Raw genomic sequence first — 21,702 nt, 5'->3', positions numbered from 1 at the left:
CTCTCTGCCTGCCTCACCTCAGCCTCAAGACTGTAAAACACCATTGTCATCCTGGCCACTGAGCATTTTTACCTTATCCATTGCACTTCACTGCCTCACCTGAATCTGCTGGGCCCTGTACATTCTCCTCTCCAGAGATTTCTCACCCTGAGCTATGGTATGTTAAATTCCAGTTCTCAGTCTCCCCAGGTAACTCAGCCATAGCTTCCTTCCCAAGACAGTGCACAGCCACTGGCTCCCAGTCGTACAGAGCATAGGATTCTTCCCAAGGTCGTCCCATTTGTTTGCTCTATTTTCTCATCTAAACCAACAGCAGGAGTGAGGCTTGGGAGCCATGTGGATGGAGCTGTGCTTGGCAGTGATTCCCATCCTTTTCCTCAGACGTTTTCAGCTTCCTCTCACTGCCGTCAGCACTTTCTGAAGACTCCCTGTCTTTGGACTTGAGCCCATTCTTTATTCTATTTAACCAGCTCTTGCAGCTTCAGTGGGCTTTCTTACCTGAAGGGTGAAATTTCTTGAGATTAATTCTATTTGCCCAGAATTTGCTTTGTTTCCATTGGAAATGGTGGGGTTGAATTCAGGCCCTTGGGAATACTAAGCAGTTGCCCCACCAGTGAGCTACATCCCCATCCATTGGCTCATCTTCATTAATGCTTTATATAATAAAGAATGTGTATTCTTAAGGTTTGTGAGTAATCTGTAAATTGCAATTAAGGTTTTTAGTATAATTTTAATTAAATACTTTAAATTTTTACTTATTTATATTTTTATTTATAATGTGTGTGGGTATGTTTCAGCAGTGGTGGTCCCCGAGGTCTGGAGTTACAGGTAGTAGTAAGCTGTGTGGATGCTGGGACTTAGATGCAGGTGCTCTGCAAGAGCAGCCAATGCTCTTAACTGCTGAGCCACCTCCCTAGCCCCTACAATTAAAACTTAACTTCATTAATGGTATTATTTAAATTTTATATATCACAATTGATATTTTTATCTGTTCTTTGAGTTCCCAATGAGAAGTGTTAACATCTTAAACTATGATTTGACCAGTTCTTCCATTATTTGGATGATGGATGATATCTTTGCTTTTCTTATTTTAAATCTACTATTAAGTACATAAAGACAGAAGACTATTGTCTGTTCTTCCTGAGTTGATGCTGTATCCTTACATGACACTCCTCTTTATCCTGGCACTAATACTTGTTTGAAATCACTTTGATATTAATATAACTGTCTGGTTTTCTTATTCTTTGTTTTATAGGAACTCTCCTTTTAGTCTACTTGTTAATTTATACTTATAGTTTTATCTTACTAATATATTTGGGTCTTGCTTTTTCATCTAGTTTGATAATCTGTACCTATTTAGTGTTTAAAATGACTATTTAAAAAAAAAAGCATTCTTAGCAGAATGGTTGGATTTAAAGCTACTGCCTTGTTCTGTTTTCCATTTGCTCCATCTGAAGTCTTATTTTCTTATGCCCTGCCCCGCCACCCCCGCAGTTACTTTAGGGATTGCAGAATACACACTTAGTTTTTCATAATTGCAAATGGTTAGTCTTCCTTGTCAGTCACCTAAGATTTTGAATCATGTAGGAGCCACACTTCTGGGCATGTCCATGTTATTATAAGCAGAGCTTAATAGCCTCTTCTGATGGGACTTTAGAAGACCAGAATGCTGAAAGAAATGTGGACGTTAGAGGCTTATGAGGTTTCAGAAGGAAACAAGGATGTAGGAGCTATGCTAGAAGTCTCTCATGTTACAATGAGTCTGCTCTCTCATGTTACCACCCGGTCTGCTTTCCAGGTTGGAGAGATGGCTCAGGAGTACAGAGCATGTACTGCTTTTCCAAGGAGATCTGAGTTCACTTCCAAGCACCCATGTTAGCATGCTGACAACCACCTGTGACTCTAGCTCGGGAGATCCAATTGCCCTCTTCTGTTCTCTGTGAGCGCCTGCTCCCACCGTGAAAACACACACACACACACACACACACACACACACACACACACACACACGAAAGAGAGCAAGTAGAGCAGAAAGATCCAGAAAGATATTTATAATGTATGGTTTGGTGAGAAAAGCAGTGTGAACTTAAAGTTTCAGACAAAGATGCTGAAGATATGGCTCAGTAGTTAAGAGCACTTGCTCTTGCAGACGACATGGGTTCAGTTCCTTGCACCCTATTGGTAGCTCACAATCTTCCTAAAACTAAAGAGAAACCTCAAGAGTTTACTATTAATATGGTGATAGAAAAGATGTTCAGAAGGCAAGTACCCACCCCCTTCCTGCCTCCTTCAACCCCATTAAAGGCAATTAAGTTGTAAAAATGCAAATCGTTTGTGAGGAAAACTAAAACAGAGACTTCCCCAGAGGATCACTTCTTGTAAACTAGTGCCTAGCATAGTGTTTTCTCAGGTGGACTCAGGAGGACGCCAAACTACGCAGCAAAACTTGTCAGCTAGTCTATATGGGACTGCTTCTCTAGGCATGCAATACATGGGAGTTAGAGCATCATGGATGCATGCCTGTACCAAGTTTCCAGAAAGCTGCTGAGGCCATGTTGTGTTGGTCTACTAGATTATTAGTAAGAATCTAATAATCCAAGAAGTTCTGAGGTTTAAGCCTAAATTGGAATGGAGATCCCAGGATGTCGGAGATAGCAGGACTATTCAGTACTTGCCAGGGGAAGCTCCAGCCATAGGATAGAACTGGCACAGGAAAGAGGCTGGAAATAATAAGCCATAGAGCTGGAGGGACAGGGTTATTCATGCTCAGATAATTCCACTACAGGCCCTTAAAGTCAAGCAAATATCTATAGAGTTTGGTGTTGCTCCTTTTAGGTATCAATCTTCATTTGGTCTGGTGTTAACGTAAGGCTCAGAGTGAGTCTTAACTACCAGGAGAACACCTCAAGTGAGGCACAAGACAGAGTTTGATGCAAACACAAGAGGTTTATTTTTCTGGTGCGTTGGGGTCAACACTCAATCAGCCCCTTGTGGCAAGTGACTAGAAGGCAACCCCGAATGGCTATAACAAGCAGTTTTTATACTTTTTAGGGGTACAGGTTACATCAACAAGGTTACAGTTTAAACTTATTGGCTAAGCATATTGACCTTTAAATCTATTGACTAGCAAGCATATGACATGCAGTTGAACTCTATCTGGGACCAGAGGGTCAGGTGACTATCAGTACATTCTGCGGTTTTTCAAGAATGTCCCTGCACCTCTTGAGAACTGTGGGTGGAGAATGGAACTTGGCCTAGCCTTGACCTGAGGTGGGAAGCTGGTACTTGACTTAATCTTGACGTGAGGCGGTGGGTGTAAGGCTGGCAAAAGCCCCTACAGTCCTTCACAGGAACCCCATAACCTACCTACTTTCTACCAGGCCAAGCTTCTTAATAGCTCTTACACTTCAGTAAGAACTGGGGTCCTTATTTCCTTGCTGTGCCTCATTTCTCCCTTTTAATAAATAGAAATATCTATTCATTGCCATTGTTTATTGGAAACAAGTAACTTGTCTTCTGAGTTTATAGGTGTTCACAATTAAGAGTGTTTCTGAGGCATGGATGGCTCAGTGGTTACGACCTCTTGGTGTGCATGCAGTGGTTCAGTTCCCAGCACCCAAGGGAACGCACAACCATGTGTAACTTAGGTTCCAGGAGATCCAGTTTGTTTTTCTGGTCTCCAAGAGGGCACCAGGCATACAAGCAATGCACTTATATACATGCAGGCAAACATTCTTACACTAAAATAAAAATGGTTCTTTTTTTTTTTTTTTTTAAAGTCTATCTCAGAATTGGATCTGCACTTAACTTTTGAGCAAGTTTGCAACTATAAAACTTTGGGGGACTTTTGAAGATGACTAAATTAATCTTGCATTATGAGATGAACATGGAAGATAAGGGGTTGAGGTTGGAATGTTGTGATTCACAGTGATGTGTTTTGTTTCTTTGTTGTCTGTATTAATTCTGTCAATCTACAGGATTTAGAATCACTTGGACAGAGCACTCTGTGTCTTCGGTGGGGAGGTCCCCTGTGAACCTAGGACCAGAACTTGTCTCCTTTTGCACTCTCTCTGTGGATACAGTGTTACTGCTACACACTCTCACCACCAATCTCTTCTGCCATGATACACCCGAGAGCCCCTAAACTGCCAACCCAAACAAAAACTGCTTCCTTAAGTTGTGGTAGTCAGGTATTGTGTCACCAGCAACAAGAATAGTAACACACATACAAAATGGTAATCTTAAATTGCACTTCCTGGATCACTGTAGTCCTGCGTTTATATTGATATACACTGTACTTGTGCTATAAACCCCACAGTATTGTTTTTACTTTCAAGAAGACTTGAAATTTTAAAGAAATTAACACAGAAGAAAAATAGGGCTGAGGAATAGCTCAGCTCATACAGTGTTTCCTTGCTAGCATTAGGGCCTGAGTCTGATGCCTAAGATACATGTGGAGAAGCTGTCATGGTGGCACATGTTTGTGGGCCCAGGTCTGGGATACATTTGCAGGAGGGTCCTTGAGGACAGCTGGCATCCCAAACTGGGGAACCTTAGGGCTCGAGACGTGGTTTCAGCAGTTGGATCCAAGGCTATTCTCCTTACACGTACTGCATGTGTGTGCATGTGCACTTACTTATATCTGTGTATAACTACACATGCAAAGGAAACTATATATACCCATAAAATTATCATTTTTATCGTTCCTAATCACTTGAATTCAGTTTCTTCCACCCTTTTCTTTCAATCTGAAGAACTTCTTAGTGCAGATATATTGAGACAGCTTCTCTCAGACCCTGACTGTCTGGAGCTTCCCACCCCCTCTTCTAAAAACCATTACATGGTACCAGCAAGAGCTCAGTAGGTACAGGTGCCAACCAACACTAATGAGTTTGAGCCCTATTTTGACCTATTTTGTCAAAGGAGAGATCTAACTGAGCAAGTTGTCCTCTGATCTCCACACATATGCCTTGGCATGTGCACACTTATACATGCATACTCATACATACAAAATAAAAAATTTTAATCTAAAAGACCTTAAATCAGCTTGTTTGCCATAACAATGTGTCATAGACTAGATGGTTTCGATAACAGAAATTTGTTTTCTCACAGTTCTAAAGGCTAGGATTTCAAGATCAGGGTGCCAGCAAGTTTGGGGTCTATCGAGGGCTCTCTTCTTGGTTTGTTAGAAGCTGTCTTCTGTCCATGTCCTCAGTTTAACAACAGAGAGGAAAGCAGCCTTCTAATGCCCTGTTGCCGTATCCGAGCGAAAGTCTCAGTGCAGTAGATTTGGGCTTTGGTCTTCAATGTGAAATTGTAAAGAAGGCACAGACTCTTAACCCCCACCAGTCCCTTCATAGCATATGAAATTCTAGATGTGAGATCTTTATTTTATTACTTTAAGGCTATCACTTTGCTTTCATACTTTTAAAAATGTGATGAAATGAATAACACACACGTTTTCAAGTGTACCAGTCAGTGGCATCAGGTACCTCACAGTATTGTGATGTCGTTGTCAATTTCGATCTCAGGGATGGTTTTCCTCCTCATTCTGACAGAAGCTGTGCTCATTAACCAATAACTCTGTATGTCCTGTCTTAGCTCCCATAATCTGTTCTACTTCTGAATGAACTTGTGCATTTGATAAGCTTCGTAAGCAGAATCGTGAAAGATTGCCTTTTGTCGCTCACTGCATTCAACATGTTTTCAAGGTTCCTCCGTGCTGGGGCATGTGTCAGCGTTTCCTTCTTTTTAAAGGCTATGCAACACTCCATTATGGTAGTTATGTCACACTATGCTTTGTTGGCAGACACTTGAGTTATTTTTAAATTTTGGCTCTTGAAAATAATGCTACTGTGAGCATATACATTTAGATGACTGTTAGAGTTCCTTTAGTTGGTAGATAATCCAAAAACAACTGCTGAATGATGTGATTATTTTATATTTAACTTTGGAAATACTCTCTAACTGCTTTCCACTGTGGCTGTACCACTGTTTATCATGGGAACAGGGCTTTTGTTTCTGGGCTCCCCATTTCATTGCTCTTTATGTCACTTTGCAGCATCACACTGTTTTAACTGCCACAATATTACAGAAAATTTAAAAATCAACAGTGAACCCTCCACTTTTGTTATTTTTAAAATAGTTTTCAAACAAAAATTATATGTATGGTTTGAGATGGATTTTTCTATTTCGGTCAAAATGTCATTGAAATTTTGTTTGTTTATTATTTTGAGATGAGGTCTCTATGTAGGCCTTGGTGGCCTAGAAGCTACTATGTAGCCCAGACTGGCCTCACAGATCTGCTTGAATGTGAAATGAAAGCTCCTCCTAAGCGCTGAAATGAAAGTTAGGCGTCACCATGGGTAGCCGTCATAAGGTTTTCGTAGGGTTGCACTGAACCTGTGATTGCTTTAGATAGGGGTATAATTTTGATAGTATTAAAGTTTCTAGTTCATTCCTATAGGATACTTACACTTATATCTTTACTTTCTTTAAAAAATGTTTGTCATGTTAAGTATGCAAAACTTTTGTCTTTTTTGTTAAAAATTGTCTGTTTTATTTATTAAGACATTATGATAGGTAGTTATGTAACTTACAGGTTGTTCGTTGTTATTATATAAAACACAGCTGATTTTTTTGGGTGTTGATTTTGTACTTGTCCACTTTGCTGAATTTGCTTATTAGCTGTAACCAGATTTCTTAGTGGTAATCTTGAAAGGTTAGTACATCATGTGATCTGGTAACAGATAATTGTGTGTTTTTTCTTTTTAATTACTTTTCTTGCCTAAACTTCCACTGCTTTGTTGACTATCATGGGTGGGCTGTGATGTTCAGTTCTTCACCTTAGAGGAACCGGTTTCAGTTCAGTCTTTTGTCATTGTTCCTATATTATGCAATGTGTATAGGCCGCAGTGAAGTTCAGAGTCTTAATGGTTAAACTTTGAAAAATTGATAAAGCTGTTCTGATGTGTCATTTTAACCAGGATTTTACCTGGGGTTTGTGGTTCTTTAAGTTGATATTTTTCATACTTAGAAATTTCGTAGTTTTTTACATTTCTTCTTTTGGGTTTTTCTTATGTGTATGGGTGGGGTTTTTGTTTTGTTTCTCTTTGTGTGTCTCTGTATACCACATGCATACATTTTATTTGTGGAAGCCAGAAGAGGATATCAAAGAGTCCATGGAATTGGAGTTACATACATTTATAAGCCTCCATATGGGTGCTGGGAATTGAACCCAGTCTCTCTGGAGGAACAGCCAGTCCTCTTAACCACTGAGCCATCTCTCCAGCCTCTTTTCTACAACTCTTTTTTTTTTTTCTCTTTGGAGCTGGGGATCGAACCCAGGGCCTTGCGCTTACTAGGCAAGCGCTCTACCACTGAGCTAAATCCCCAACCCTTTTCTACAACTCTTAAACTCATATTATGCGTGTTTGGTTGGTTGGTTGTTTTCTCAGTATTTTTCTGTCAGGTAGTTCAGTATGTTTAGTTTCTGTTGTCTTACCTTTGCTTTTAATGTCCTTTTCTTTAATGACCAACTTTTTGTTAATTTAGAATAGTATAATTTTAAATATTTTCAGTACAACTTCTATTTGACTCTTTTCTGAAGTTTTAAGTTCCTGACTGAAATCTTCCACCAGTTCACTCATGTTCTTCATTTTTCTTTAAGTCTTTAAACATACTATAGCAACTGCATAAAACCTTTTGTCAGCTAATTTCAGGATGTGTATCTTTTCTATTAATTATGTTGTAAATGCTTATAAACCAGATTTTCCTATTTATGTGCCTGCTTAGTGATTTTTGAGTATGTAATTGATACTCTTAATGCTCAGTTTTGGAGAATCTAGCTCCTGTTTTCCTTTGTAGAAAGAACATTTAATTTTATTCCAGCAGACAGCTACTATCAGATGCACTTGATATCAGTTGCTGACATCAGTTTTAACTGTTACCTTGTGAAAGCAACACACTGACTGATCCCGAGTCTTTATAGGTGGCTAGAGTTGCAGTGCCTCTGAGCTGTAACTGTTCGTGTGGCCAGTGTTGGAAAATAGTAACTGTAAGTGGCAGGAACAGAAGTCTGATCCCTGTGACTCCAGGAAAGCTGCCCCAGAATTCCATTGTTCCACACTGATGCTGCTTCTACAGCATGGCTTTGGTAATGAATCTTTACTTTTTGTGTCAAACTTTTAGCAGTTTGCTGATGATGCCTATGTGACATATTACAGGTACATATTTATTTATGTTTCCTTTCCCTGCCGGGCTCAGATTTCAGAGTCACGTGCTCTGCCAGGATTCAGGTGGGATTTACCTTTCTCTACCAGTCACACCTAAGGATGGAATTAAGAGTTTCAGTAGGATAGGATTTTGTTTATCACAGAAAAAAACAACATTTGGGAATTTTCTAAGTAGGGGTTACTACTGCTTTGATGAAATACCATGACCAAAAGCACATGGAGGAAGAAAGGCTTTATTTGACTCACCATTCCATGTAATGGTTCATTATCAAAAGGCAGTAAGGACAGGAACTCAAGCAGGGCAGGATCCTGGAGGCAGGAGCTGATGCAGTAGCCCTGGAAGGGGGCTGCTTACTGGCTTGCTCTCAGTGGCTTGCTTTTTTTCTTTTTCTTTTTCTTTTTCTTTTTTAGAGAAGTCAGCACTACCAGCCCAGGGGTGACTCTATAAACAATGGACTGTGTCCTCCCAGATTAGTCATTTATTAAGAAAATGCCTACAGTCTTCATATAGCCCATGTTAGAGAAACATTTTCTCAATTGAGGCACTCTCCTCTGATGCCTCTAGTTTGTGTCAAGTCGACATAAAACTAGCCAGCACAGTAATCAGATTACTGTCTTCAGAGAAAAGGCATTGTCTTACATCTGCAGGTTATTAAAAGAATGTGCCTGCATACTTTAAAAAGACAATAAAGGTAAAATTTTTAATGAGTTCATGGAAGAAATGACGCTTGGAAATCAAATTACTATCCTAAAAGAAAAGGTATTTTCCTGTGTCAGCAAGTTATAAAAAGAATGTGTCAGCATACTTTCTGGTCATAATACAGTATTGAAGGTGAGGATGTATGTGCATGTGGACACCAAGTTCATGTTACCTCATGATCCCCTACAACAGCAACAACAATAATAGGTGCAGTTAGCCAAATATGAGAATGAACTAAATGAGGTCTGACAACAGAGAGTACTTCTGTAGAGAGATGCTGCTGTGTTAGAATCGCGGCTCGTGTCCAGACAGACCACAACAGGCCACTACAGTTACATTTGAGAGGTTTTTTGTTGGGGGGAAGGGCAAAATGTGGCTATGAAGATGAAGGGGGAAAGAGAATGCAGAGATCAGGAGGACCTGCCTTTTATTTGGGTTGTGACATAACCGCTTGCAGGTAAAGGTGGGAGGTGAGCCAGGTGAACCCTGGGAATGTATGGCGATTGCCATGGCAATAGATGCAAGGTCCCTGATGCCTAAGGGAAACATCACATCATCCATCACATCATCGCTGGATTAGAGGGCAATCTGCAATCTTAAAGCCAGTTCCTGATACCAACATACCTCCCTTTTTCTTAGGGGCAGAGCTTAGACAAAATGATAACAAATGTGGCCTAGATTCTTAAAAGTAACTTCCTCATATGTATTTCCACGTGTATACCACGGCTCATGTATGCTTGTGTGTGTGCTGGGTATGTACACACTGCATTTGTACCTATTCATACATATGTGGAAGCTAGAAAACTACCCCAGATGCCATTCCTTGGGTATCTTCTACACCCCAGTTTTTTTGGATGTGTGTATCCTTCACTGACCTTTGTTTTATTAGTTGCCTAAGCTGGTGGCCAATGAACGCCAGGAATCTACCTGTCTTTGCCTCCCCAGCTCTAAAATTTAAGTGGGTCACCATACCCAACTTGTTTTACATATGTTCTGTGGTCACATTTGGGCTTTTGTGACTGCATAGCAAGCATTTAGTCAACTGAGCTATCTCCCTAGTTGCAATCCTGTGTGTGTGTGTGTGTGTGTGTGTGTGTGTGTGTGCGCGCGCGCGCGCATGCATGTGAGGGGGGGAGGGGAGGGAGAGAGAGGGAGAGAGGGGAGAGGTACTACTAGGTTGCCTGGACTACACTGAACTCATGGGCTTATGGAATCTTTCTGCCTTTGACACCCTAAGTAGTTGGGACTATGGGTATCCAGTTTACCTAGTAAATATTTTTATTAAATAAAAAACATTAAGCTTTTGATGAACTAAGTTCTTTCTTTTGATTTCAAGCTTTCTTTTCTGATTAACTTATACTTTAGTTTATTGCTCAAACCATCACTCAACTTTTTAAAAAGTTTATGCATTCCCATTTTGTCTGATAAACTTACTCAGTATTTATTTCTTATTAATTTTCTACTGCTGTGGTTTCTGCTTTCATATCTCTTAGTATATAGTATATATATGATTGCTTCTTATTACCAGAGAATAAAGAGGTACTGTTAGATTTAGAAATAACAGATTATTTTAAAACTATAATTTTTTATATAATTTCAAAACTCTTATAGCCTTTTAAAAAATTATTATAGTTCTTAAAATATAAGGCATCTTAGGATAATCGATTGACTTTCTGGAACATTGAAATTAAGTGAAGAAATATGACACTTTAGCTATTAAAAGTTTAATCATTATTAAATTTACATTTTATAACTATTAAAATCACATTTATGGGGCTAGAGAATTGACTTAGTACTTAGGATCACTTGTAGAGGACCCAGGTTTGGTTGTCAGTACCTACACCGTAGTTTACAACTGTCTGAAACTCAAAGCATCTTACAAGCTGGCTTCCACAGGCACCAGCCAGGCAAAGGGTGCACATATATCTATACAGGCAAATGCACAAGAAAAATAAAAAGAAAAGAAAAGCTAGTCATAATATAATGGTACATATCTTTACTCCCATCACTTCAGAAAGCAGCCACAGGTACATCTCTGTGAGTTTGAGGCTAGCTTGGTCTACAAAACAAGTTCCAGGGCATCTGGGACCCCCCACCCCCACCCCAGGGCAGGGACAGGGGAGGAAAGTGACCCAGAAAAAAAAAAGATTTTTTTTTAAAAAGGATAAAACATTAATTTTTTTTTTTGGTTGGTTGGTTGAGTCATTTCTTTTTTTTTTTTTATTAACTTGAGTATTTCTTATATACATTTCGAGTGTTATTCCCTTTCCTGTTTTCCGGGCAAACATCCCCCTCCTCCCCTTCCTTATGGGTGTTCCCCTCCCAACCCTCCCCCCATTGCCGCCCTCCCCCCACCAGTCTAGTTCACTGGGGGTTCAGTCTTAGCAGGACCCAGGGCTTCCCCTTCCACTGGTGCTCTTACTAGGATATTCATTGCTACCTATGAGGTCAGAGTCCAGGGTCAGTCCATGTATAGTCTTTAGGTAGTGGCTTAGTCCCTGGAAGCTCTGGTTGCTTGGCATTGTTGTACATATGGGGTCTCGAGCCCCTTCAAGCTCTTCCAGTTCTTTCTCTGATTCCTTCAACGGGGGTCCTATTCTCAGTTCAGTGGTTTGCTGCTGGCATTCGCCTCTGTATTTGCTGTATTCTGGCTGTGTCTCTCAGGAGCGATCTACATCCGGCTCCTGTCGGCCTGCACTTCTTTGCTTCATCCATCTTGTCTAATTGGGTGGCTGTATATGTATGGGCCACATGTGGGGCAGGCTCTGAATGGGTGTTCCTTCAGTCTCTGTTTTAATCTTTGCCTCTCTCTTCCCTGCCAAGGTTATTCTTGTTCCCCCCCCTTTTTTTTTTTGTTTTTTTTCTTTCTAGAGAATACTTTATTAGTTTTTGTAATCAAACCCACGTATATAAGACCTTACATATTTAATACAGTGTGTTACCCCTGTACAAATGGAAAAAACTTAAGTTCAACATTTCTAGACCAATATGGCTGTTAATTTCTGTACATTGCCAACTCAACACAGTAAACGGGGATACTTTTTTCGAAAGTTGACAGCACAGGTAAAGTTTCAAAAAATTCAAATTATATATCTGTATATATATATTTATATTTATATAAAAAGACCAATAATAGCAGTGTGTTATGCATCAACAGCAGCAACAGCTTTTCCAGGTTCTGCAGTCATCTGAACAAAACTGTAGAGACATCCAGCACACTCCATTAAAAAAAAAAAAAAGTAAAAAAACAAAACCCGAGAAAACAGCACAGTTCTGTTACTCTTGTGGTACCTGGCACCATTTTTTTTTAAATTAGCTTCTCAATCATCATCTGGAAAGAAAACATTCTGAGCAACATCATTAAAAACAGCTCTGATAAAGCACGGTCACTACTACGTATCATAAAGCAGGTACAAGCTATTTTACATCCACAGAGGTATGATACAGTACTGTCCTACATCTATAATACTAGAGGATACAATTTAAAAGGCATTATTTGAGACTTGATTCTACTTTTCCAGCAGAGGGCCCAAAGGATGGTGTGACACAGCTTTGTAAAGAAACATACTCTAGACAGGATTTCCTTTCACTAGTGGCACACTTCTAAGGATTCATTCTCTCCATGAATGTCAGCTAAAACCGTTATTAAAAAAATGAAATATCCCTAGAACAAAACCGTATAACCACCGGATTCACATGAAGATGACCTAGTGGAGACAAGCTGGACCTCACCTTACCAACAACCTATCAAATCTGTTATGTTTAAACAGTGAGACCTCCAAGGAAGGAGATGCCAAGTAGTGCTTCAAAGCTTCGGACCACAATCAAACACAGCATCCTTTTCAACAGAAGCAGAAGCTCATCTGAATATGCTCATGGATGCTGACATCAACATTTAATCATCTCCTCACTCATCCAGGAAGAGGGGGAGATCAGTTACTACTGTACTTTATTGTGTTCAACCAAATCACCATGTTACAAAAATAGCAAGCTGCCATAATAAAAAATAAGGCTCCTCTATCCAGCACCAGATAGCATCATTTTACTTTCAAGCCTAGAAATTGCACACTTGTATATAAACCAATCGAAGATGAGGATTGAGAGTTCATCTTGGTGGATTTTTCCTTTGATGAATATGAAGTGTCCTTCCATATCTTTTTTGATGACTTTTAATTGAAAATTGATTTTATTTGATATTAGAATGGCTACTCCAGCTTGCTTCTTCTGACCATTTGCTTGGAAAGTTGTTTTCCAGCCTTTCACTCTGAGGTAGTGTCTGTCTTTGTCTCTGAGGTGTGTTTCCTGTAGGCAGCAGAATGCAGGGTCCTCATTGCGTATCCAGTTTGTTAATCTATGTCTTTTTATTGGGGAGTTGAGGCCATTGATGTTGAGAGATATTAAGGAATAGTGATTATTGCTTCCTGTTATATTCATATTTGGATGTGAGGTTATGTTTGTGTGCTTTCATTCTCTTTGTTTTGTTGCCAAGACGATTAGTTTCTTGCTTCTTCTAGGGTATAGCTTGCCTCCTTATGTTGGGCTTTACCCTTTATTATCCTTTGTAGTGCTGGATTTGTAGAAAGATATTGTGTAAATTTGGTTTTGTCATGGAATATCTTGGTTTCTCCATCTATGTTAATTGAGAGTTTTGCAGGATACAGTAACGTGGGCTGGCATTTGTGTTCTCTTAGGGTCTGTATGACATCTGTCCAGGATCTTCTGGCCTTCATAGTTTCTGGCGAGAAGTGTGGTGTGATTCTGATAGGTCTGCCTTTATATGTTACTTGACCTTTTTCCCTTACTGCTTTTAATATTCTTTCTTTATTTTGTGCGTTTGGTGTTTTGACAATTATGTGACGGGAGGTGTTTCTTTTCTGGTCCAATCTATTTGGAGTTCTGTAGGCTTCTTGTATGCCTATGGGTATCTCTTTTTTTAGGTTAGGGAAGTTTTCTTCTATGATTTTGTTGAAGATATTTACTGGTCCTTTGAGCTGGGAGTCTTCACTCTCTTCTATACCTATTATCCTTAGGTTTGATCTTCTCATTGAGTCCTGGATTTCCTGTATGTTTTGGACCAGTAGCTTTTTCCGCTTTATATTATCTTTGACAGTTGAGTCAATGATTTCTATGGAATCTTCTGCTCCCGAGATTCTCTCTTCCATCTCTTGTATTCTGTTGGTGAAGCTTGTATCTACAGCTCCTTGTCTTTTCTTTTGATTTTCTATGTCCAGGGTTGTTTCCATGTGTTCTTTCTTGATTGCTTCTATTTCCATTTTTAATTCCTTCAACTGTTTGTGTTTTCCTGGAATTCTTTCAGGGATTTTTGCGATTCCTCTCTGTAGGCTTCTACTTGTTCTCTAAGGGAGTTCTTTATGTCTTTCTTGAAGTCCTCCAGCATCATGATCAAATATGATTTTGAAACTAGATCTTGCTTTTCTGGTGTGTTTGGATATTCCGTGTTTGCTTTGGTGGGAGAATTGGGCTCCGATGATGCCATGTAGTCTTGGTTTTTGTTGCTTGGGTTCCTGCGCTTTCCTCTCGCCATCAGATTATCTCTAGTGTTACTTTGTTCTGCTATTTCTGACAGTGGCTAGACTGTCCTATAAGCCTGTGTGTCAGGAGTGCTGTAGACCTGTTTTCCTGTTTTCTTTCAGCCAGTTATGGGGACAGAGTGTTCTGCTTTCGGGCGTGTAGTTTTTCCTCTCTACAGGTCTTCAGCTGTTCCTGTGGGCCTGTGTCTTGAGTTCACCAGGCAGGTTTCTTGCAGGGGAAAAGTTGGTCCTACCTGTGGTTCCAAGGCTCAAGTTTGCTCGTGGGGTACTGCCTAAGTCCTCTCCGCCGCGGCAGCAACTGGGAAGATCTGCGCTGCTCTTTCCGGGAGCCTCCGTGCACCAGGGTTCCAGATGACGTTTGGTGTTTTCCTCTGGCGTCTGGATGTGCACAGAATGCAGTCTCTTCTGGTTTCCCAGGCGTGTCTGCCTCTCTGAAGGTTTAGCTCTCCCTCCCACGGGATTTGGGTGCAGAGAACTGTTTATCCGGTCTGTTTCCTTCAGGTTCCGGCGGTGTCTCAGGCGCAGGGATCCTGCCGCTCCTGGGCCCTCCCCTACGGGAACCCAGAGGCCTTATACAGTTGCCTCTTGGGCCAGGGATGTGGGCAGGGGTGGGCAGTGTTGGTGGTCTCCTCCGCTCTGCAGCCTCAGGAGTGCCCACCTGATCAGGCGGTGAGGTCTCTCTCCCACGGGGTTTGGGAGCAGAGAGCTGCTGCGGGCCAGGATCCGCGGGTCAAAAACATTAATTTTTAAAGTGCCTCATTAAGCATACAAATTTCCAATGATTTGTTAGGCATGATTTTTGTTTATTGTTGTTTTTTTTTTTTTTTTTTTTTTTTTAGGTAGGGCTTCACTGTGTAGACCAGGCTGGCTTCAAACTTGCAGAGATCTGCATGCTCCTGAGTGCTGGGATTAAAGGCTTGTGGGTGGACCACAATACCCAGAAAGCATGAAAATTTTAAACAACTTTACTTTCAGTTTTCCCTAAGTTAGTAGAAAACAAATATTTTTCAAGTATATCTGAATCTTCCTAGATTTTTCTGATTTGCATGGTTGGAAAGCTCATTTTTGTATTGCAGCATTTTGTTACAAAATAACTTGTTGGTAGACTTAATTTGTGGTGCCATGTCTAATTACCTACTACTGTAGAGGAAGAAAAGCAACATCTTGATTCATCAAAGTGTTCATTTATGGCTGTCATCCAGTAACAAGACAGATGGACAAGAGAAAAACATCACAAATCATTTAGCCAAAATTTTATGTGACACAGGAGGTTTCAGAAATACCAATGCCTGGGGAATGTGGAGAGGGTTCCTCTTAGCTTCATAAATAGGTAGGTGTATAGAGGTGTGATTAAACGAAAGTAGCTGGAAGTTCACAGCATCTGTTTGGATTCTTCATAGACTCTGGTGGGCTTAGGACAGGATGTCTATGTGGGTATTGGTTCTTGTACGAGGTAGGTCACGAGTTTTCCCTGGGAGACAGGAGGAGGTTAGGGAATGATTTCTTACCGTATATACTATTGCTTCCAGTCCTGAGCCACGACTTTATAATATGTAACGCCACAAAGTAAAAACTGAAAGTGTTGGTGATTCCCATCAGTAATGAAGTTGTTGCACGTATGGATAGTGCTGTAGAATTTTAGTTTTGAGCAGCAGTTTTTACTGTGTGTTTTCTTTGTATTCTCGATTCTTATAGTAGCTCTTACAAAGGAGTGTTCAGTTGGAGTTCGTTTGACTGTGATAGGGTATGTGGCCCTGGCTGGCCTGCAATTCAGCGAGCTCTCTCTGCCTCTTTTGTTAATTTTATGTTCTTAGTTATATCAAAAATTAAATTCATAGCTGGTTGTGTGGGACACACTTGTGATGTCTGCACTCAGGAAGTGAAGCATGAGCTTGCCACTAATTGGGTTATAGACAGCAAGACATAATCTTCAACCAACAAACTAAATCAGTCCCCTTTTCTCCTTGTAGTTTGAATTGAAGAACATGCACTAAAGTCAAGCTAACTGATGTATATCTGTTGTCTGCCTTAAGAGGATAAAAGACAGTCAGGGATAGTTGGCACACACCTTTAATCACTGGGAAGCAGAGGCGGAAGACCTCTGATTTTGAGGCCAGCCTCGTCTGAAAGTGAGTTTCAGGCTCCCAGGGTTCCATAGTGAAAATGTCTCCTGGGGTGGGGAGTGGGGTGGCATGGAGAATGATTTGCTGTTACACTGCTGATTAGCAGTGTGGGGTTTAACCTCCTATTTGCAAAGTAAGTAGATGATATGTCAGAAACTAGAAATTCTGATCACTTTTGTCACAGTTAACTGTACTCTTCATGGTTAACCTTAAAGAATTCAATTACTGTCAAGCGGTGGTGGTGCACACTTTTTATCCTAGCACTCAAGAGGCAGAAGGAGCTGGATCTCTGAGTTCAAGGCCAGCCTGATCTATAGAGTGAGTTCTAAGACAGCCAGGCTACAAAGAGAAACCCTGTCTCAACAAACAAATAAACAAACAAACAATTAAGTTACTGGTGGTCTGGAGAGATTGCTCAGTAGTTAAGAGCACTTACTGCTCTTAAAGAAGTCCTAAGTTCAAGTCCCAGTACCCATATGGGTGACTTACAACCCACAAATAACTGTGTTTCTCAGGAATCGCTCTGATGCCTCTGGCCTCTGAGGGTACCCATACTCATTTGCTTAGACACACTAATTAAAAATAAATCTTAGGGGAAAAAATAGTTCCATTACTGACATTTTCATTACAGTATAACATATGTAAAAAGCATTAAGAACTTTAATTACTGCAAGACATTGTGCCACATTAACTGAATAAATTATTATGAGGCCATTAAAACAAAAACTATGAAGACTGAGTATCTGGGGGAATGATGCTATGTTATTTGGAAGTATTTATCCAAAGCTTTATGAGTAAAACAGGTAAGCATGTGGGTACTTAGTGGTAGGGAATGCAGGTAAGAAAGTAGGTGGTAGACATTATGCACATTATATATTGTTTAAAATTTATGTTTAATGTTGATGTTTTGGTAGTTTAATGTATTTATTGGTTTTGTTTGTTGACAGAGTCTCACTAAGAAGCCTTTGCTGTTCTAGAACTAACTCAGTAGACCAGTCTGGTTTTTAACTCAGATTTACCTGCTTCTGCCTCCCAAGAGATTGAAGGCCCAGCTACTAGTATTTTTTAAGAATGAGTATCCTGAAAGAATAATCTGTCTCCCTCCTTGGTCTGGCATTTTCTGACACCTTTCTATCTTTAAAATTCAAGTAGGATCTTCCTTTTAGGGAGCAGTTTAGAGCACTCATTGCTCTTGTAGAAAATCTGGATTTGATCTCCAGCACCCACATGGTGGTTCACAGCCATTTATAACTCCAGTTCCAGTTCTAAGGGATCTCATGCCCTCTTCTGCCCTCCCCAGGCAAAACACACACACACACACACACACACACACACACACACACACACACACACACATACACACACACACACACTCTTTTCTTTGGCTGCTCTGGCAGCTATTGTGTGTTACGTGTTTTGACTTCATCCTTCTAACCAGTGAGGATGAGTTCTGCTGTGTACTTAAAGGGGAAACTAGTGCAGAGCTGGCGAGACTCATTCTCCAGGGCCGTTCAGACTACAAGTGGTAAGATGTGAGTTCCCATAGGCTTTTCATGCTTACAGCTCCTTACTCTTAGCCAATAGCATATCTGAACTATTATAATTTTGTTGTCCTTACCCACATATACATGTGTGTGTGTATACACACATATAGTTAATTTTTACACTTATGAATAAAGTTCTGTCATATCCTTTGAGCCTTTAATATAGTTAACTTCAGTAGAAGCATCTTGAAATAAAGGTAAATTATGCATTATTCATTCATTTTCATGGATGTCCGAGGCCTTTCCACATGTGACTACATATTTAAGACATTATATTTGTTTTTTTTTCAATGTGTGTGGGTGTGTGTGTGTGTGTGTGTGTGTGAGAGAGAGAGAGAGAGAGAGAGAGAGAGAGAGAGAGAGAGAGAGTGTTTATCGTGTTTATCCCTGTTTCTAGGTCTGGTCAATTTGAAGAAAGACAGGATGACTGATTGACCTCAGACAGTTGTATAGAGTATCCAGTCCTTACAAAGAGAAGGGCTAGTATTTAACTTTTCTAGACTTAAAACTGCTGACTTAGTACAGAATTACTACTTCATGGTTTTCAAGGAAAACTGACTAGATATTGTTCTGTATTTGACACCAGCTTCATTACTTGTTCATCCTATTCTTAAAAATATCCAGTAGTTTTCTTGAGAGTAGAGTTGATGTCTACACTACAGCTTTGTGTCCAGTATATAACTAACACATTGGTGCTGGGTAACAATTTCTGTTCTTGTTCAAGGTGAGCACTATATATACATCATCTAATCTTTAGCTTATAAGTACGTTGATTTATGGATATGCAACCAAAGAGATTTGCCCATGATTGAAAATTGGGATTCAAACCAGTTTTAACGTACCTGTTGCTATAGCAATTGCTTTTTCCTCCTCAGAAGGACCTAAGAATAACAAATGTATTTATAGCTTGGAAAGGTTCCCTAGTTCTTGTTTTGTTTTTTTTTTTTTTTGTGTAATCTGTAGTATTGTCTGCATTATGGCTTCCTACACTAAATATTCCGCTCTAACTTGGGCGCTGTGATAGCAGTAACCAACGTGGAAGTCCTTAGATGTCACAGCCAGTATTTACTGACCTGCCTTAATTTCCTCACCAGTTTGCTGGTTGAACAAGCAAACAAGAACTGCATTTACTTTCACCACTCAAATTACTTGAACATTTATGATTATATTGAATTCCCTTGACTACTGATTTTTTTTTTTTAATTCTTCCATAGGAAGTAACTAGGTGGGATTGTATGTCCTGTAAACTCTACTTGGTAATTGCTTACTAAGCCTGTAATGAGTTTTGGTCTGTCTGTGTAACATTCTTTTTTTGATGTTTTCTTGCTGTGTGGCTCAAGCTGACCCGGAATTCACAATATTCTTGCCTCTTCCTCCCTAGTGTTGAAATTAAAGACAAGTGTTATAAAAGGGAGTTATTATTGCAAATCTAAATTTTGTTTAAACTTTTATGATTAAAAGTCATGACTTGAGTGGCCTGGAGAGGTGTCTCAGCGTTAAGAGCGCTGGCTGCTCTTCTAGGGGTCCTGAGTTCAATTCCCAGCAACCACCTGACACTCCAGCTCCAGGAGATCTGACACCCTCACACACACACACATGCAGGCAAAACACCAGTGCACATAAAATAAAAAGTAAATTCAAAAAATAAAATCATGATTTGAAATCTTTCATGATTGTAAAATGTTAAGTCATTAAATTTTAGGTCAGTTTTAGCTCTACTGTAAACTTAAACATAATTGGTCCTTAATGTTCTTCAAGTCCCTGGAAGTGTTGTCACTTAATCTTCTAATGGTCATTCTATTTAATTTTTAGCTTCAACCATGCTACTGCTGTTTGTTAGTGAGCTAATTACTAACGAGCCTGTTAGTGAACTAATTACTAACGAGCCTGGCAACATTTTGACCTCTTTGGTTGCAGCAAGCTTTCTAGTAAAACTCCATCCAGAAATGTAAAAGTATTTAATTATTTCTCTTGATAGTAAAGTATGACCTGATAAGGGTAAGTGGGTGGGGCAACCGGAAGTACTTACTAAGGCCAGTGGCAATTTTGTGGTTTAATAAAGGCAGAAGCTAATTATTCAGTTTTTATTTAAGTGAAATGCTGCCAAAAAAGAAGGTTCCCGCAGAGCAGCTGCACTTCTTCAGTGTCACCCTAATTTACCAAAGACACAAGTGTCACAAACAGAACTTTTAAACTTGATATATAGCCCCAGAAGGAAGGAGGCTTTTGTTTGGAGTGCATGCTGGAGAAGTCCTTTATACAAATCAGCCGGCAGATGATGGACAATGATGAAAATTTGATTCTTTGAAGTCATAATAGTCATTGAAATGTGTGAAATTCTGGTATTGAAAAGAGAGCGGCCAGCAAGTCTCTAAATCCTGGGTGGTTGCATGAAGCTTGCTGGGAGGTTTTTCTGCATCTTGACACCAACTTCCCATTGCTTGTTCCTTACTTCCTTTGTTAAAAAGAAAAAAAGTTGAATTCACACAAGATAAGTGGGGACAGATGATAACTGAATCAGTTTTTACATGGAAAACTAATACATTAGGACAATTATTCCTTAATAATAGGAATTTCATTTTTAACCCAACTATTTAAAAGAAGTTTTAAAACTCAGCAAATCTGTGTGTTGATTGTATATTACTGTGATTTCCCAGGACTTAGAGATATTCTTAACTAGTGAGTTGAAGTTCTTTGGTACTAACTTGATGGCTTCTTTTATTTTACATGACTTAATTTTCTAAATCTAAAATATTTTGAATTAAAAGCAAAGTAGCAAAAGACAAACTGTTGAAATCACTCAGTCATTTCTTTTATAAAAGTAGGATTTTAGAAAGATTACAGGTGATCAGTATTTTAGTACAAAGGTAGAAATGCATAGAGAATTCTATTCATTGAGCAGTTTACATGTATTTCATTTGCTTGCTTGTTTGCAAAAGGTGAGTCACAGGCAGCTCAGCCTGAACTGAGAGAGAAAGGAAATCATTGCAGGTATTCAACATAGTAGGGCTCACAGATCTTTTCATGAGCTACAGTGTTTGATTGGAATCATGGAGTGGGAGCATTAACCCATTGCAGTATGTGTTAGAGAACAAGACCTTGTCTCTAGCTGGCACTGTTTGCATGGAATGGTAACAGTGTCAGTGCATTTTACAAGTATGAGAAATAAGTTTGTCTAGGAGGAAAGTCATCTTCAGGGACTTAGCAGTTTTGAGCTTTTGTGACCATAGGTGTCTCAAGTACATGAGCTGCCAAGCTGTTTCATTGTCAATCCTGTAGCAGCTCAGACAGGGAATCTCTGGGCGACTCTCAAGGGCTTCAGTGTTGAGAAACTCCTTGCTTGAGTGTTAGCTTAAAGTTGGGTTATGTCTCAATAGTGTGAGAATCTGAGGAAACAGGAAACATCAATAGTTATATTAGTTCAGATAAAGCATAAGCTTTATCGGTTTTATTTTGCCATGTATGCATTGTAGTATAAAAGTATAGAAAATACCCATAACCTCGTTTTCTGGAGGTAACAAATTAGTTGAATGTTTCCTTTCATACAGT

At 39.7% G+C, this 21,702-nt stretch overlaps 1 protein-coding gene and 1 non-coding gene across 2 annotated transcripts in view; one reads left to right on the top strand and one right to left on the bottom strand.

The window, feature by feature from the left end:
* The window catches only part of Ndufs4 (NADH:ubiquinone oxidoreductase subunit S4), a 110,495-nt gene that overhangs the window by 56,658 nt on the left and 32,135 nt on the right, over window positions 1–21,702 (top strand). The gene's annotated exons all lie outside the window — the stretch shown is intronic.
* On the bottom strand, window positions 7,324–7,396 carry Trnat-agu8 (transfer RNA threonine (anticodon AGU) 8). Its single transcript has one exon. It is a non-coding gene; the product is annotated as a tRNA-Thr (tRNA).

Source organism: Rattus norvegicus, chromosome 2 (assembly GCF_036323735.1).
Source record: "Rattus norvegicus strain BN/NHsdMcwi chromosome 2, GRCr8, whole genome shotgun sequence".
NCBI classification, from domain to species: Eukaryota; Metazoa; Chordata; class Mammalia; order Rodentia; family Muridae; genus Rattus; species Rattus norvegicus.
This window is presented reverse-complemented; position numbering and strand designations above follow the sequence as displayed.